General features: G+C 35.9%; 1 protein-coding gene across 6 annotated transcripts in view; it reads left to right on the top strand.

Moving 5' to 3' along the window:
- Nucleotides 1–17,283, top strand: part of LOC5574550 (ras-specific guanine nucleotide-releasing factor 2) — a 714,561-nt gene that overhangs the window by 649,562 nt on the left and 47,716 nt on the right. For all 6 annotated transcript variants that reach the window (XM_021850760.1, XM_021850761.1, XM_021850764.1 and 3 more), the window contains one exon: nucleotides 14,601–15,136. The gene's annotated coding sequence lies outside the window, so the exon portion shown is untranslated. The remainder of the gene's footprint in view (nucleotides 1–14,600; nucleotides 15,137–17,283) is intronic.

Genomic DNA, 17,283 nt, shown 5'->3' on the forward strand with positions numbered 1-17,283 from the left:
CGATCCTCGTCTCGTTCTTGTCTGCCCTGCTGCGTTGTCCTGTTGTAATGGCCTTTGCTACGATGTTCCTCGTTGTGTTCTGGTCCTTTATTGGTACGGTTTGGATAACCGATGTTTCCATGTCTACGATGATTTTCTCCTCGTCAGGTTTCATAGGTATCGCATATCCTAACCCCTTGTTGAGGTGTGTCAATTTATTTATTTATTTATTTATTTAACAAAAATTTGGAAGAGGGAAAAACCCCTTTGAGTGATTTTTATAAAAATCTTTCTCAAAGAGGCACAAAACCTCTTCATCTTTTCCAAAACGTTATAATATGAATATATAATCTATAGGCTCCAACGGACATAAACCATAACAGGGCCAAGTGCATGAATTTCCAGGGGAAACAACATCATATGGATAAAGGAGGGTCATCACGAAATTATGGTACTAATCTGAAAATAAACAAACAAAAAAAATGCACGAGTATCAAACAATATATGAAATTTCATTCAAAAAGTCAAATAATAATTTCAAAATAGAAGGACATTTGCTACCAAGTATATCACGAACAGATCCAGGAATACAATTCATAATGTTTTTTAAGCGATTCTCAAATTTAATTCTAGGTAGGACATATTTTGAACATACAAATACAATATGATCAATATCTTCATAAAAATCACCGCAATCACATAAATTTGAATCCTTCAAATTTATACAATATAAATGACTGTTACAAATATAATGATTTGAAATCAATCTTGAAAAACAACAAATGAAGTTTTTACTAAAACTTATATTTTTAAACCAGGGAGAATAATTAACTACAGGACAAATAGAATGACACCATCGACCTTTGTCGCTTGAATTCCAAGAATTTTGCCATTCATCTAAACAAAATGATCTAAGTTTAGAATAGTATTCTGAAGCAAAAATATTACGGTTATAAATTATACCACGAGCAACACCCAGTTTTGCTAAACAATCAGCTTGTTCATTGCCATATATATTACAATGAGCAGGTACCCAAACAAATTTTATCAAAAATCCTCGAGAATATAAGTCAAATAACGTTTTTTTAAGTGCTAAAAATATATGATGTGATTTGAAATTGAAATTAATGGAATTCAATGCATGTAGACAACTCATGCTGTCAGAACATACTATAAATAAATTTGGTTCACAATCATTAATTAAGTTACATGCATAGTATAAAGCAGTTAATTCAGCTATAAAAATTGAACAAGGATTTTGTAGTTTCAAAAAATGACCTAACACAGTATTATATACTCCAAAACCTGCAACATTTTGAATAAAAGAACCATCCGTGAAATAAAACTGATTGCGATTAATGCCTTCAAATTTCCTTTCAAATAATAAATTAGCTAAACGAGAATGTTCATGTTTTGGAATTTGTTTCATCTCTTCATATAGAGAAAAATCAATTAGTGGTTGAAATGTATGAACATTTATATTGTAATTATGAAAACCAATAGAATTATCAGGATTTAAATTTAACGCGGAACAATAAATATAAGAACTTAATATTTTACTTGTGGGATTAATTTCATATAAAGTTTGCAAGGTATTAATTATTGGATGATTGTATGAAATGCATTGAATCCAAAATTTACAATTTAATTTGTGAAAACGAATTTTAAGAGGTTCAATGCCAGCTAAAACTTCGATGGATTGAGTATGAGTTGAACTCATTAATTTTAAACAAATTCGTAAACATCGAAATTGAATCTTCTCTAGTTTTGAAAAATGAGTTTGAATAGCACTACCAAATGTGAAACATCCATATTCCATTACTGAACGAATAGTTGTTTTATAAAGGGTTATCATATCAGAAGGGTGAGCACCCCACCAAGTACCAGTAATAGTACGGAGAAAATTTATTCTTTTCGAACATACTTTCTGAATATATGAAATGTGATTCTTCCAATTTAATTTTGAATCAAACCATATACCAAGATATTTATAATCAAAAACTTGTTCAATTTCATAGCCGTTTAAATATAAACAAATATTAGTGATTGAATGTTTTCTAGAAAATATTATATATTTTGTTTTTGAAATAGAAAATGTGAAACCATTATTATGTGCCCAGGTATCAATGTTATCTAAGGAAAGTTGCATAAAATGTTGTATGATTTCTCTGTTTTTCCCACTAATGGATAAAACATTATCATCTGCAAATTGTATTAAATAACAACCATTAGGAATAATAGAAGCCATATCTGAAGTAAATAAATTATATAAAAATGGACTCAAACAAGAACCTTGTGGAAGTCCAAAACAACTATAACGAATAGTTCTTGAAGATCCATTATGGAAAAAGTGCATAATTTTTAAAGAAAATAAATTGTAAATGAAATTTGAAATCATGTTAGGAATTTTTAAATTATTCATTTTGTCGAAAAGCAAATCAATCAAAACAGAATCATATGCACCAGAAACATCAAGAAAAGTAGAAACAACATCTTGTTTCTTGTTAAACGAAAGTTGTATTTGAGAAGCTAAGAGCGCAGTACAATCACGAGTACCACGACCTTTTCGAAATTCAAATTGAGAAGAAGAAAATATGTTATTACTCTCAGCCCACAGTTCCAAACGATTTAATAACATACGTTCCATAAGCTTACGCAAACATAAAAGTAAGCTTATAGGTCTTCGACTATCAACAAAAGATGGATCCTTACCAGGTTTTAAAATACTTACTACTTTAACAAAACGCCACTCAGAAGGAATAATATTTTGAGAAATAAATGAATTATATATCGAAAGCAAATATTCTTTTCCATCATCTGGTAAATTTTTAAGAACAATGAATTTTATATTATCAATACCTGGAGCAGTATTATTGGTTAGTGATAAGGCCAAATTCATCTCCGCTAAAGAAAATGGAATACACAAATCAGGAAAATGATTCACACATCTTGTTTTGTAATTTACAAAATTGGGAACAAAACTTGGGCATATTTTGGATGCAAATAGATCAATCCACTCTTCTGAATATTCTAACACATTTGGAGAAGTACAATCATAATTCCTCAAATTTCTAGCTACGGACCATAATTTTGTAAGTGAAGTATCTTTATCGAGACTTTCTACAAATGTTTTCCAATAGTTTCTTTTCTTGAATTTAGTAATTCTAGTGAATAATGCTTCAGCTTTCCGATATGAAAAATAATGTTCCCTACAACCAGATTTACGAAATAGTTTAAATGCAGCAGATTTATTTTTTAAAGCAATAGTACACTCATTATCCCACCAAAAAGAAGGACGCTTTCTCTTAAAAACACCTGGAACAACCTTTATTTTCTGAGCTTTATGTAAACAATCAGTTAAAAGTTTTGAAAAATGATTGTACTTCTCCAACACAGGAAATGAATTACCATCATTATACAAAGAAAATGATAAATAATCGGCAAATTTAATCCAATCCACATTGTTACATAGATCAGGAACATGTACTTCTTGTGGCATTTTGTTATGCATAGGATTTTGAAATTCAATTGAAATAGGTAAATGATCACTATTATTTGGATCATCAATAGTTTTCCAAGACGACATCATGGATAAACTATTAGAACAAAGTAGAGTGTCCATTTCCCGGCCATTTTGCTCGTCCCGGGATTCGGGACAAAAATTCTGTGCTTGTCCCGGGAAATCCCGGGATCCCGGGATTTATCAAATTTTCAATAAAACTAGCATTTCGGTTGAAATGGAAGTACAAATTTAACAATACAATGTTTTTCAATGAAATAAATAGATAATGTAACTTTCTAAAATAATATGTTAAATATAGCAAATCACATAAGACTTACTTATTCTGATGAAGTAACCTGACAAAAATCAAAACTCAGCTTGACTAATTACGGGTTTGCTGGATTTTTTCAAATTCTCTATAACACTTAGGGGCCCAGATAGCCGTAGCGGTAAACGCGCAGCTATTCAGCAAGACTAAGCTGAGGGTCGTGGGTTCGAATCCCACCGGTCGAGGATCTTTTCGGGTTGGAAATTTTCTCGACTTCCCAGGGCATAAAGTATGATCGTACCTGCCACACGATATACACATGCAAAAATGGTCAATTGGCATAGAAAGCTCTCAGTTAATAACTGTGGAAGTGGTCATAAGAACACTAAGCTGAGAAGCAGGCTTTGTCCTAGTTGGGACGTAACGCCAGAAAGAAGAAGAAGATAACACTTATAAATAATGGAAGTATGATAAAAACTTAAGTCATAAATTTTAAGCAATTATCAATTATTTAAAGCAACTTTAGGTTTAATTACTGAAAATTATTGACTGAAGTTTACTGCCGTGAATCGCAAGTAAGTCCCATTTGCATTTTGGACAAAATTGAGTTGATATCAGTTTTCGTTATATCTTCTAATGATCTTTCAGCTGCACTAACGAGAAATCACTATTTGTACAGTAAAATTAAGAAAAAACACCAAGTCGAATTATCTCATAATGAATAGTGAACGCATGTCAGTCCCACAGCAGATGTTCGTATCGTGTAAAACAAAAATGAATCGTTATTTGGTCATCTTTATATTTTTCTTCGAAAGTTAACGGAAGGAAAAGCAAATTAAGAAAGTTCCATTGAGATCGAAACATGTTCCAATCTCCTAAGATATTTGTATGGAAAACGAGATTGAAAACTTCTCAGTAAATTTTCTCAATGCCTACTTTTTACAAATGGTACTGACTAGCGATTTGCGGCGGTTTAGGTGTACTTTCAAATTTGTTATCTCAGCTAGACAAATATGAGTTTAGACAAATAAAAATATGAGTTTCTTACTTGGTTAATTGATCTTTTCATGAACATAATTACTCGTTTATTATTATTTTTTTTCATTATGCTTTTCTACATACATTTCGGGAATCCCGGGATTCCCGGGATGTCAGAAATAAAATCCCGGGAAACGGGAAATCCCGAAATTTGTGAAATCCCGGGATTTTTTGTCCCGGGATGTCCCGGGATGGACACTCTAGAACAAAGAGATAAATCAATACATGATGAATGAGAAGGAGGTACTGCAATTCTGGTAAAAGATCCATCATTTAAAATATTTAAATTTAACTCATCAATCAATTCCAATATCAAAGAACCTCTTCCATCAGAGCTATGACTACCCCACGCTATATTATGGGCATTGAAATCACCCAATATATAATAAGGAGAAGGAATTTCTTTTAAAATACATTTAATTTGCGATAAAGAAAAACTTACGTTGGGAGGAAAATAGAAACAAACAATAGAAAATTCAAAACCATCTTTTCTAATTGAAACGGCAATATATTCAATTTGTGATTGTATTGATATATCCAAATATTTAAATTCAATATTATTTCGTATTCCAATCAGAACTCCTCCATATGAATCACAACGATCTTTTCTAAAAATTTTGAATTGTGGAACACGTAAAAATTTAGATTCTGTTAGCCAAGTTTCATTTAAACAAAAAATATCGGTATTTAAGCTATTTATCAATACTTTTAATCTATCGAGTTTGTTAATGATACTGCGACAATTCCATTGTAAATTATTCAAACTATTTGTATTTTTTGAAGCCATTAGGATGAAAACAAAGATGCAATGAGTGGTCCAAAATTATTCAATTTATCCAAAATAGAAGCCACAAAAGGTAAGATAATTTTAATAATTTTTTTCCAAAAATCACTAAGACCTAAAAATTCAACTAATTCTTCTAAAATATTCAAAATGGAATTATCGCTACCTTCATTTTTTCTATCTCCTGAAGTATTATTAGTGTTTGAATCAACATTATTAGAGGAGTTATCAACTTTTTGAAAACCAGGAATGATTTTGGGGGTATTGGAAGCATTGAGTGAAGGAAAATGTGACTCATAAGAAGTAGATGGTTGAGGTTCAAAAGTAGGAATAGATTTTCTTGAAGAGTTATTATAAGTTCGTTTTCTTTTGTTCGGAGGTTTGTAAAGAAAATTATGTTGTTTATCATAATCATTATCATCAACATCAGGTAATAATGCAAATGAATTTGAAGTACTAATATTATCAGAAGATTTCATTATGTCAGCATATGATAAAAGATTTTTGTTTTTAATTTTTTTATTCAATTTTGATTGATGCTCAATATATACAGAACATTCTCTCAAACTAGTATGTTTTTGTCTACAATAAATACAAACATCAGATTTTTTCTTACAATCTTCCGATGAATGAAGATCTCCACATTTGGAGCATTTCAATTTATTCGAACAAAAATTAGATGTGTGGCCAAAAAGGAGACAACGCTCACAGTGCATGAGCTTAGGGTAGTAAAGTCTAACATGAAAAATGACGTTATCAATCATAACATAATCTGGGAGAACAGATCCAGAAAATGTTATTTTTATACAATTAGATTGGACATATTTGGATTCATTACCACTAAAAATTAATTTTGATAAACGATTACAATCTAAAATACTAACAGGAGCAATGGATTTGTTTTTAAACATACCAGTACCATTATTCCTAATGTCGTCACAATTTAAATCTTCATCGTATATAACTCCACTAATTTCACAAGAATCACATGGAGCATACACACGATAAGAATTTACAAATAATTTTGATTCTAAAAGAGAGTTGGCATCCTCTCGAGATGCAAAAACTACTCTTAATTTGTCGAGAGAAATTTTCTTGATTTCTTTTACTGATTTAAATTTTTTGTAAACCTCAGCAGAAATCAACAAAACATTAATAGGTCTCTCCTTTTTTCTAAAATAAACTACGTATGGACCCGGAAAAGTGGACGGATAAATTTTTATGCGGAAAGGTTTAACTGAAGGGGTTTCTATAGAATGATCATTTTCATTTGAATCTCCTTCACCTGAATCAGTTTCCATAATTGTAGATAAATTCAAAACAATAAATATAGGATAGGATAGGAATAGAGAAAAAGAAACTTGTACTATACTATAATAATATAATAATGATACTTATCGAGCTTTCAACAAAGAAAATGTGTAGTTGGAACCACCAAATTGAAGATCCAGGAATCTTATATAATCCAAAAATCGTGCCACTCGAACAGCAATACTCTTGTCAATACACCAAACAAACTTGAAAGCCACCGCCAAATCAACGTACAAACAAACGTCCCAGGAACGTAGTCTTCAAATCTTCCGAGAATCAGATCCCACACGCACGCAAGTCTCAAGATTGCACAACCACTCTTTAACGAATCCAAACGATCCAAATACGGTCCTTGAAACACCTCCTTACACGTTAATCCTCACAATCGGAAATTCTTGAAAAAATCGTTTCTTTGAGGTGTGTCAATTGTTCCATAGTGAACTGCTGCGTCGAACGGTTGACTACGAAATCTTCAATTGGTTCCACAATCGGAGTAGGAATGCGGTTACCTTCCGTCGTCTCGGATTGCATGGTGGCCTGTTTTTTTTTTCGTTGTAGCTTGTTCTTCCTGTCGGCTTCGCACTCTTCCGCTGGTTTAATCTTTATCAGGAATAATGGAAATCCTTCCGGATATTCCTGAGCCAATTTTAAATGCAGGAAATAGCACTTCGTTGACAGCTTTTCCAGTTTCGCGTGGTAGGATTTAATCGATGCCGTGATGTACTCTTTCTCTGCTGTTCTAACAATATGTTGTGGCATATGATGGCCCATCTTAATTATATGGCTAACTAGAGATGGACAAAACGGCTCATTTTAGTGAACGGACCAGGCATTGCAGAATTCGCTCTCATTTGAGTATGAAGCACGATCAAAGCAAGCAATGAAAACATCCCATCTGTTGCGGTCCACGATCGTCATTGTATCGCAAGGTGTAACAAGTCTGATAAATGGAAGCAGCGAGCGAGAGCCCCAAAGAGAGAGCGATGATGAATCCAATTTTTCTCGCTTGTTTGCCGTTGGGGGTTGGTGTTTTTCTTTACTGGCACGATAAATAATCCACGAACTTCCAATAGCATTAATGTCCCCCAGGCTTGGATCATGTTTAGAGGGGTTTTATCATGCACTACTATCCCCCCAATCTGATCAAAGTTGTAGCAGTTGAGCAGTATGTTATGATATTACAGAGAGCGACACGTGAGAGATTCTCTCAATTTTCTCAGGATTCAATCCCTGGAACGGACCCGATCCAAATCAATCATTTTAGAAAACCGGATCTGTTGAAAGGTTCAATGGCTCAGCGGCTCGCAAAGGAAGAGCGAACTGAACCGAGCGAATGGAAGAAGAGTGGAGCTCCATCAAACTGTATTTGCATGTGTACCGTGGCGCGCAAAGGAAGGTATGTGTGAAGCGTTAGTCGAGAAACGAACGAAGGAGAGTAGGGAAAAAGAATCGATTCGTTCATTTTCCGGATCACTTTTTATCTGATCCGTACTGATCAATCAACCGACTCTCGCCAAAAAAGAGCCACGGATCACTCGTTGTTATGAGTGATACGGATCTTTTGAACGGCTTCGACTCTTTTTGTCCATCTCTTTGGCTAACGGGTATTAGCTTTTAGTTCAGACATTTTTTTCAGAGATGCGTTCTGTGGATCTCTTCAGATCGTTGAAAATACTGTGCTCCGTCCGCTTGGTAGCCATGATGATAATTAATCTTCGAGCTGTTTAGTAGGATATCTATAAGTAAATGAGAAAAAAAGTAAAAAAAAAATGAAGGGATTGTATGCAAGACACGACCGCTGTGTTAACGTTGGATAACCTTAGGCTGCTTGAAAATGGTCTGAATATGAACCTGCTCTTGAAAACGATTTCGATAAAAGGCCAATTGTTTTGGAGCGGTTGTTCACATAGTTTAGTTTCACGTATCATATTTTGATTATACCAAAATTTATTAGATTGAAACAGATCATTATTAGATATATTATTCAAAACAACTCATATGCTTAATTTCACTTGTACCGATTTCACAAATCACTGCACGTGCAGAAACTTTCATAATGTTCGAAAGCAATCTTTTGACTTGGAATAAACAGAGAAAGAATTTTTGTGTGATCAGTTTTCAATATGAGCATGATGTGTGTAATAATGAACGCATTACCACAGACAAACAGACGTAGCACTCTAATTATTTTCATCGCACAAAATAATAGCGCCAAATTCTAATATATGGTAGTTGGCCGACGTGCCACTCGTAGCACTCGCATCGCTTTTGATCGAGTTTAACATTTGCCCACTACCGCCATCTAGTTCGCGGTTGGCCAAATGAAATATTTTTAGCATTGGGCGTAAATGTTCACGTGACTATGTTTTGAATTGATAATTATTTTAGCTGTTACGTCTGTTTGTCTGTGGCATTACAATACATGCAACCATTTAATGATCATGACAATGTTTTGAATCAAAATTGTTTGGATTTTTTTTTAAACTGAGGCCAACACGAATCTTGGCAATCGAGCAACATCTTGTTGGAGCTGAATTTGCAGCCGCTTGATGATCAACAGCTTTGTGCCTCTGGTAGTGAGGAGCTGAGCAGGTTCGGAGGAGCTCTTACCAGCTCGAAAGCGAAAACAGAATGAAACCGAATTCAACGAAGGAATAGCAGATGATGCTCCTCCTTTCATATTCTTCCTTTCTTATCTGGGAAATAGGCTATATGAAACTGATGTCTTGGCAAGGGATGTACAAGATGAGCATTATGCTGCTATTGCATCCCGACTACACTGCAGAAGCGTAATCGGAAACATCCTCAAATTGCCATATTGTCAATTATTCGTAATAAATCCGTTATTGTATGATGCTATCAGATGAATAAAGAGATTATAGTATGTGGTAAACACATTAGGGAATATTACACAAATAACTCGTTAAAACACATTTATTGGCCCTGAAAAGGACCGATTGAATTGTTCAAATCGCGTAACCTGGACACGTTTTGACGGCACACTGTTTGGAATACTCCTCGCCCGATGAGGTTTGCGGTGGCGATGACAACAAGTGGTTTTGGTCGATTTTCTTCAGCCATCTCGTACAAATCTTGCCTTTGCTCCCCGATTCTTGCAGGGCAAGGGAATTCTGTAGGGAATTCTGTATGTGCGAGTCAATTCAGTTATCACAATCCGGACGCTGGATTTGCAGCCGCTTGATTATCAAGGTCTCTGTGGCTGAGGTAACGTGGAGCAGAGCAGGTTCGTTGGGGCTAACAGCTCGAAAGCGATCTACCTCGTGTCGGTGACTGGGACGCTCTTGCGAGTTCGTTGCTGCCAATTCTCGATGAGTTGCTCCGTCTGGTTTCACAATTGAAATGAGACCAAAATGTTGTTGTTGTTGTTTGAGAAGGACTTTAACCCGAAGGTCATTCGTCCCTATGAGACCAAAAGCGAACGCCACTATGCTATATAGCAAAATGTGTCACTTCTAGTTGAAGCTGCTCAGATGTGATTGGTTGATAGCTATTTAGGGGAAGTGAGAAATAGGGGGATGGTTTCACCGAATCAGAAAAGTGAAAAGAATAAGGAGGGGAAATGCGAAATTTTGTCCCGGGGAAGGAAAGCCTACTAGGAAGCGTGGTTTTCTGAGTTTTAAAGAAATAATCAATCATCGATGCAGTAAAACATATCTGTATGCTCGATTGTTGGGGATTACAATTGAAATAAATTATCAAGCTACGTCGAAAGGAAATTTCTTGTCAATTCTTTTGAAAAATATAATAAGGGCCATTTTACACAGTAATATAGTATAAACACCAGTGAAAATATCGGGCTTCTCTAAACTAAAGATCAGCAACTGTCGTTTTGTTACTGATTGCACTGTGAGGCCTCCCAAACCAACGCGATTTGTTCACAACGACGAAATAAATAAAGTAACATCTAAAGCACCGTGCATGTAAAGATTTGTATGCGCTGTCTCAGTCACGCAGTTCAACTTTGTTTGAAATCAAAATCAAAGGGGTCCAAAACCCATCCATCCGATACGCATGGTACTTTCATATTTCAACACGAAGGGTTTGTAATGGTTGTCTATTTTCATGAACGGTTGCGATAGCTCCAGTAGCTCCTCATATTTATTATCGTGAACAAACGCCAGATCGAGAAGCCTCCGATAAGTGTTAGTCAAGTCATTAATTTGGTGTAGACCGCACCCAACCACTGACTCAATCAAGGCTAATTCTTGCTCTGATGAATCATTTCTCCCTCCCACTATATTCCACTCTTTTATTAGACTTCATTTTTCTACGGTTCGTTTTACTTGCCCTCCCCTACCCCAGAATTCTTAATTTATAACGTAGATTGTGTACGACCCTTCACCTACAGTTTTTTTTCAACTTCTTCACATTGTAAAGGGTCGTCTAGCAAAAAAAAAAAAAAAGTTTGATGAATCTAGAAAAGAGTCTTATAAAACAACTAGATATAGACGACACTTTCAAGAATTGATCTGGACGACATGATTTTTTTTGGTGAAATGTTAAACCGCATCCGATTATGAGATACCTTGGGCGTTAAGGGCGTTTGTTCAAAATCGTCTTAAAAGGTCTCTCAAGTAACTATAAGTCACCTGAAGAGATCAAAAATTGAATGAATGATTTACTTGGATTTCCCCAGTTCAAGTTATCATTATAAAAAAGAGAGCATGCCCAGAACACTGAAAAGGCAAATAAGCTGCTATGAAAGTATATTTAAAAAGCTGTGTTTCAACAGAAACACCCAAAGTTTCAAAATCTTTGGTTTAAAATGACGAAAAAAGTTGATGTTTTATACGCCTATGCAACTCTCCCACATACCCCATCAAGCCGATTAACCCTCTAATACCCAACCCCGCCTTTAGACGGGGTACACTTTGGAATTTTGTGTATTTTTTCGTAGCTCGGAAATCAAAATGATTTTATTTTTGGTTTATACCTTGACTCATAACACGCATATAAGAAAAGTTTTTTATGACTTTTGAAACTTTTTTGTATTTTTAGAACTTGTTTGAAAAATTGCATTCTTATATAACCTACAAATGCTTGGGCTTCATTTAACGTGTAATATAAAAAATCGTACCTTTTATATTTTTCTACGATTAACCTATTACAAACGAAGAGCCTGGTGGTATTGAAATCATTTTAAACCTGTTTTTCCGTTAGTTACACGGAAAATAAAATACGCTCCGAAAAAAATTAAAATTTAATATTTTTAAAAATACCGTAACAATTTAAATTTTTATTATTGCCAAAAATCAACAACTAGAAAAGGCATCAAGAAAAAATGAAAAAGCTAGGGATGTTCAGAAATAAAATTTATAAAAATCAAAAACCAAAATTTAAAAATTTGCGAATAAAAATAAATAAATGCCCAAAACGTGTTTAGAACGATTTTAGATAACGAAAAATAATACTTAAATCAAAAATAAAAATTTGGGTTCTAGAGGGTTAATACGGTAAACAAAAAAGTTTGAATCTCTTTTGAGTTTGATCCAGGTTTCAAATAAGTTTGCGGTATAACTGCTATATGTATGTTTTAGCTGTTAGAAAATTAATCACTTCGTCCTCTTTAGCTGTCAAAGAACGAGTATTCCAATTTAAAATATTTACTTTGTTTTGTTCCATTAGAAACACGTAATGCAATAACAGTTTAATTAGTAAATTGTATACCAATTTGGACTGCTTCAGTCATAGTGGTGGTTTTGGACATTGCATCAATCATTTGATTCGATTGTTCAGTTAGAAAATTCAAATCGGAGGGAGACATATTACTTTAAGTACATTATTTGATAATTTTCCGTTAGGATTTTCGGTAGACGAAGAGGCGGAATAGGAATTTCCTGTGGCAGCCGGGGTTTTTCCATTTGATTTGAAACAATTAGAACGGTTACTCGTAGTATGAAAAGGAGAGAAGTTTAAATTACATGCTGTTATATAGGCACAGGATTTTCCTTTTATAGGTTTATTCGAAATTAAAAGATCCAAACGGCTACTCGACGTAACAAAATTAGTCTATAATTAAGCATGATTATAATCCACCTGATAGGTATGATTCTCATTCAAGCGATAGTTAACTGAAAAATGAGCTTTGTTCGGGGAATTCCGAAAACGAAAAATATGACCGTTCATTAGCCTGGCACGAACCTCGACGACTCGCCTACGCGAAGGGCAATCCCAAAAGTTAGATTTATGATGGTCCTCGCAATTTGAGCTTACACACTTTGTAGAGCAAGCGTGAAAAGAACCTCCACAAATCATGCATTTAGCATCCATGTGGCAATGTTTTGTACTATTGCCCCACTTTTGGCACCGACGCTGAGTGGGGTTCTAAAAATTTCTTCCAGGTTTCTGGAAATGTTCCCATGTCACACGGACATCGAACATAAGTCTTGCTTTTTCTAAAGCTTTTATATTATTTACACCTTTGTTGTTTAAGTGAACTTAATAATATTCTTGAGAAAGCCCGTTCCGAACAATGCCAAATTGGATTCTCTTTTTCATAATGGTAACCTGGACTGGGGAAATCCAAATAAATCATTCATTCAATTTTTGATCTCTTCAGGTGACTTTTAGTTACTTGAGAGACCTTTTAAGACGATTTTGAACAAACGTTTAGTTTTGTCGTCATAAGTAAACAATGTGTGCTTCTTATCATCAAGATGTTTGAGAATAAGTTCGTGATCTTTAAGAGTTTCCGGCAATATGCGACATTCTCCTTTCTTTGGCGATTTAGAAGGAACCCTAATGGAGTTCAAGATCTCCTGCCTAAAACCCTCAACTTCGGAACAGGCACTCTTTGCTTCCTTCAAAGTCTAGATCTTCAAAGGCTAGAGACTGCTTCAATTTGGTGTTTGGAAAAATTGTCTACAGCATCGAAGTGATTGCTCATTCTAATGCAATCATTTCACCCATTTCACCCTTGAAAGAAAGTGCGCATTCCGTAGAAACGTCCGTTCTTTCATTTTTGCCACTTTTAGTGCTATTTTAAAACCCCAGTTTTTTTAAAGGAAGTTATGAATTCAAAGATTCACCCTTCCTTTTGTTTATTGTTGCAACCATGTTTAGTGAATTAACGAAAAAAGAGACTTTCTAAAGGGTCATGCACAAATTACGTCACGCTCCAAGTATGGGGGAGGTAGTCAAGCCAAGCATGACAAGCTTTACAAAAAAAGGACTCATACAAAAAATGTGACAAAGGGGGTGAGGGGTTCGAAAAAAATGAAATTTAGCGTGACATAATTTGTGTACCATCCCTTAGAAGATTTTTTTTCATGACGGTGTCCAAGAAATATTGCCACGGCTAGGTTTTTTAACTTTTTTAACGGGTCCAACCAAAAATCGAAGGCACGGGTTCAAACAAGGAACGTAAAGGGATCAATAGTAGAAAAAAATAGTATTAGAAAGTACCGTTTTTTATTTTTGCACTGAAAAGTATTGTTTTTGTAGCACTGAGAAGTACTGTTTTTTTTTGCTTTAGGCAGTTTTTAAAAACTTCCAAGAGCAGAGAGAATTCGTGTAGGCACGGCACGAATGTACGATGCGCACTCAAATTATCGCTTATTGAAATCTTTTTCACGCTGCACTCATGATTAATACTGGATAGCCAATCTTCTGTTGAATCAATCAACATCTATTTCAAAAATAGTTGGAATAAAGCGCCCTGATCTGATGATTTTTATTCTGTTTTCCAATCTTTTCAGACTAACTCAATTATAAGTTCCACAAGCTATCTACACCGGAACGGCCAACTGCTGCCAAGTGCCACGTTTGAGCGTGATAACACTAGCGGGTAGCTGCGAAAAAAAAAGAACGAAACTAATACCTAGCGCTTCAGAAGCTCAACTTCAATGGGAAAAAATCGGCTCAGTGAAAAAACCGAAGCAAAAAATAAGCGGAGAAAAAACATGTTCCACGTCATGCAATGATTTTCATTAGATGACGCCACAAGTGAGAACTGCAACGTGGCACTGCGACATAAGCCGAAAGGCCAAGCGGCAATATAAATCAATGCAATCAAAGTTCGCTCTCTCCTGATGATGACGCCGATGCCCGAGATAATTACCTTTACAAAGTTCAATCAGGACTTTATAACGTCGCACGCCGCCGAGGAACAGCAAGTGGTGAGGCCAATCGATGTTCTCCTCCCTCCAGAGCGAGTTCCACTAACATGTCAAAGGAATCACTTTGCCGGTTTCTATGAACGGTGAATGGCAGAGCTTTGATGGATGCTACACAGGTGAGTGCGGTAACTGTCCTGAATCCCGATCAATAGACACACACATTACAGCTCACAATTGGAGGTCACAGTTCAGATGTGTTCGTTAGTTATGTAAAGTAGGGATGTGGCCAGCAAGTGTCCTGAACTGTGGAATAAAGTTTAGTTGTCATTAAGCTGACACGAAACACGCCGTTTCGAACTGAGTTGCCGGAGGTCAGTTCAATCGTTGAACATACTCCATTAGAGTGAATATCAGGATGAGGTACTTTTCCATGAGAATTAGTAATCATCGTAGAAAAACTTTTTCATTCAACGGGGATCCTTTTATTGAACTTGTATGTCAGAATGTACTGCAATCAAATGTAAATTCTGGCACTTTTTAACCTTTTCTACTTTCTCGACCAGGACTGTAAAATGTTCTTAGCTTTATTACAAATGTTAACATTTATAAAACTTTACACTATATGTGCATGGGGATTTCCTTAGCCGAGTATTAGAGTACGCGGCTACAAAGTAAAGCCATGCTGAAGGTGTCTGGGTTCGATTCCCGGTCGGTCCAAGACCTTGTCGTTGTCAATATTTCCTTTAATTCCCTGGTCATAAAATACCATCGTATCTGCTACACGATATAAAAATGAGATGCAAGGGAAATAACTCAATCATGAGGATTGCTTCATGGGCTTTTTGTACATCGTGCTTTTGGGTTCGGGAGTGAATCTTTCTCAGCCACAGTTTCTTCTGGAGCCCATAGTAGGCACGACGTCCACAGATGATGCGTCAGCGAATTTCACGACTGACGTTGTTGTCCGCCGTCAGTTATGATCCGAGGGACATAAACTCGTCAACTACTTCGAAAGTATAACCGTTTCTCATGACACTGCTTCCTGGGCGGACACTGGACGGGCCTTGTCACGCTCAGTTCCGTCTACCAGCATGCACTTCAGGAAACCTACCAGCATGTACTTTGTTTTCGACGTATTCACCACCACCAGGTCCGTCCCACTCAGTTCAGATTGGGTACCACTTCTAGTACTGCATTTGGTCCCTTGGTACTGCAAAAGGTACCCAAGTTTGACAGATCGCAGTTCACTTTTCACGGCATTCTAGATCTATTACGGTAAGTGCCATAAAATTTTGGGCAAATGTAAGGGACATGGAGGTCTTTATTTGGTCTTTGGCCCTACTCTTGTTGCCTCGCGTTTCTGACGGATGAACAAATCTGCCACCGTTTCAAATTTTCTCCCATTTCGTCCGCGAAGCCAACAAATTGATCGGATCTCGTTAAAATCGGGCCTCGACTGTTAAGTCCGGCTCTTTACATGACACCTTCTGGCGGAATAATGAACAACAGGCACGAACGTTCATCGCCCTGTCGTAGTCCTCGCCGAGAGTCGAACGAACTGGAGTGTTTGCCCGAGATTTTCATGCAGTTAGCTCTACACGGTAAGGGTATGCGAAATACCGAATGATTCCGTCAAATACGCTTCGAAACGAAATTCCGCGGAATTCCACGGAACTCGCACAGGCGAAATTTACATTTTGCTATTTCGTTTCGTTTCGCCAAATTGTTAAAATATTTCCACGGAAAATTGAAAACAAACGGAATAAAACGGAATTTCGCGAAATTCGAGTTTAAATTCGAACAAAAAAAAAGGCAAAGCGTTCGCTTCTACTCCTAGCTACAGTCAGCGTTGCCAACCTTCCAGATTTGTCTGGAATATTCCAGATTTTTGAGGTCCCATTTTACAAAAATCTGGAAGATCCAGATAAAATTTGAAACGAATTTGTAAGGTATTGTAAATAATTTGTAAGGTTCTCCATAAACGAGTTAAGCAATCCAGACTTTTCCAGACAAGTTTTCAAAATCTTAAAGATTTTTGAAAAGTCGACTTGGCATCCCTGGCTACAGTCAAAAATGGGTCCGTATACTCCACTGCACTGTGACGTCACGCATCAATTTTGACAGGTACTGGTCCTGTTGTTTACAGTTTGGACTTAGTACTTTTTCGAATCATTCTCAATTTCGTGAAAGTTTGCTGCGAGGAGAGGTCAAATCCACTGCAGATACCCACGTATGGTATTATTCAATGCTGGTGATAGAAATGCGAAGATGAAAAAATAATGGAAAAAACGAGTCCGAAACGTAAACAACAGGACCAGCAGCT

The sequence above is a fragment of the Aedes aegypti genome, chromosome 3, assembly GCF_002204515.2.
Source record: "Aedes aegypti strain LVP_AGWG chromosome 3, AaegL5.0 Primary Assembly, whole genome shotgun sequence".
Lineage (NCBI taxonomy): Eukaryota > Metazoa > Arthropoda > Insecta > Diptera > Culicidae > Aedes > Aedes aegypti.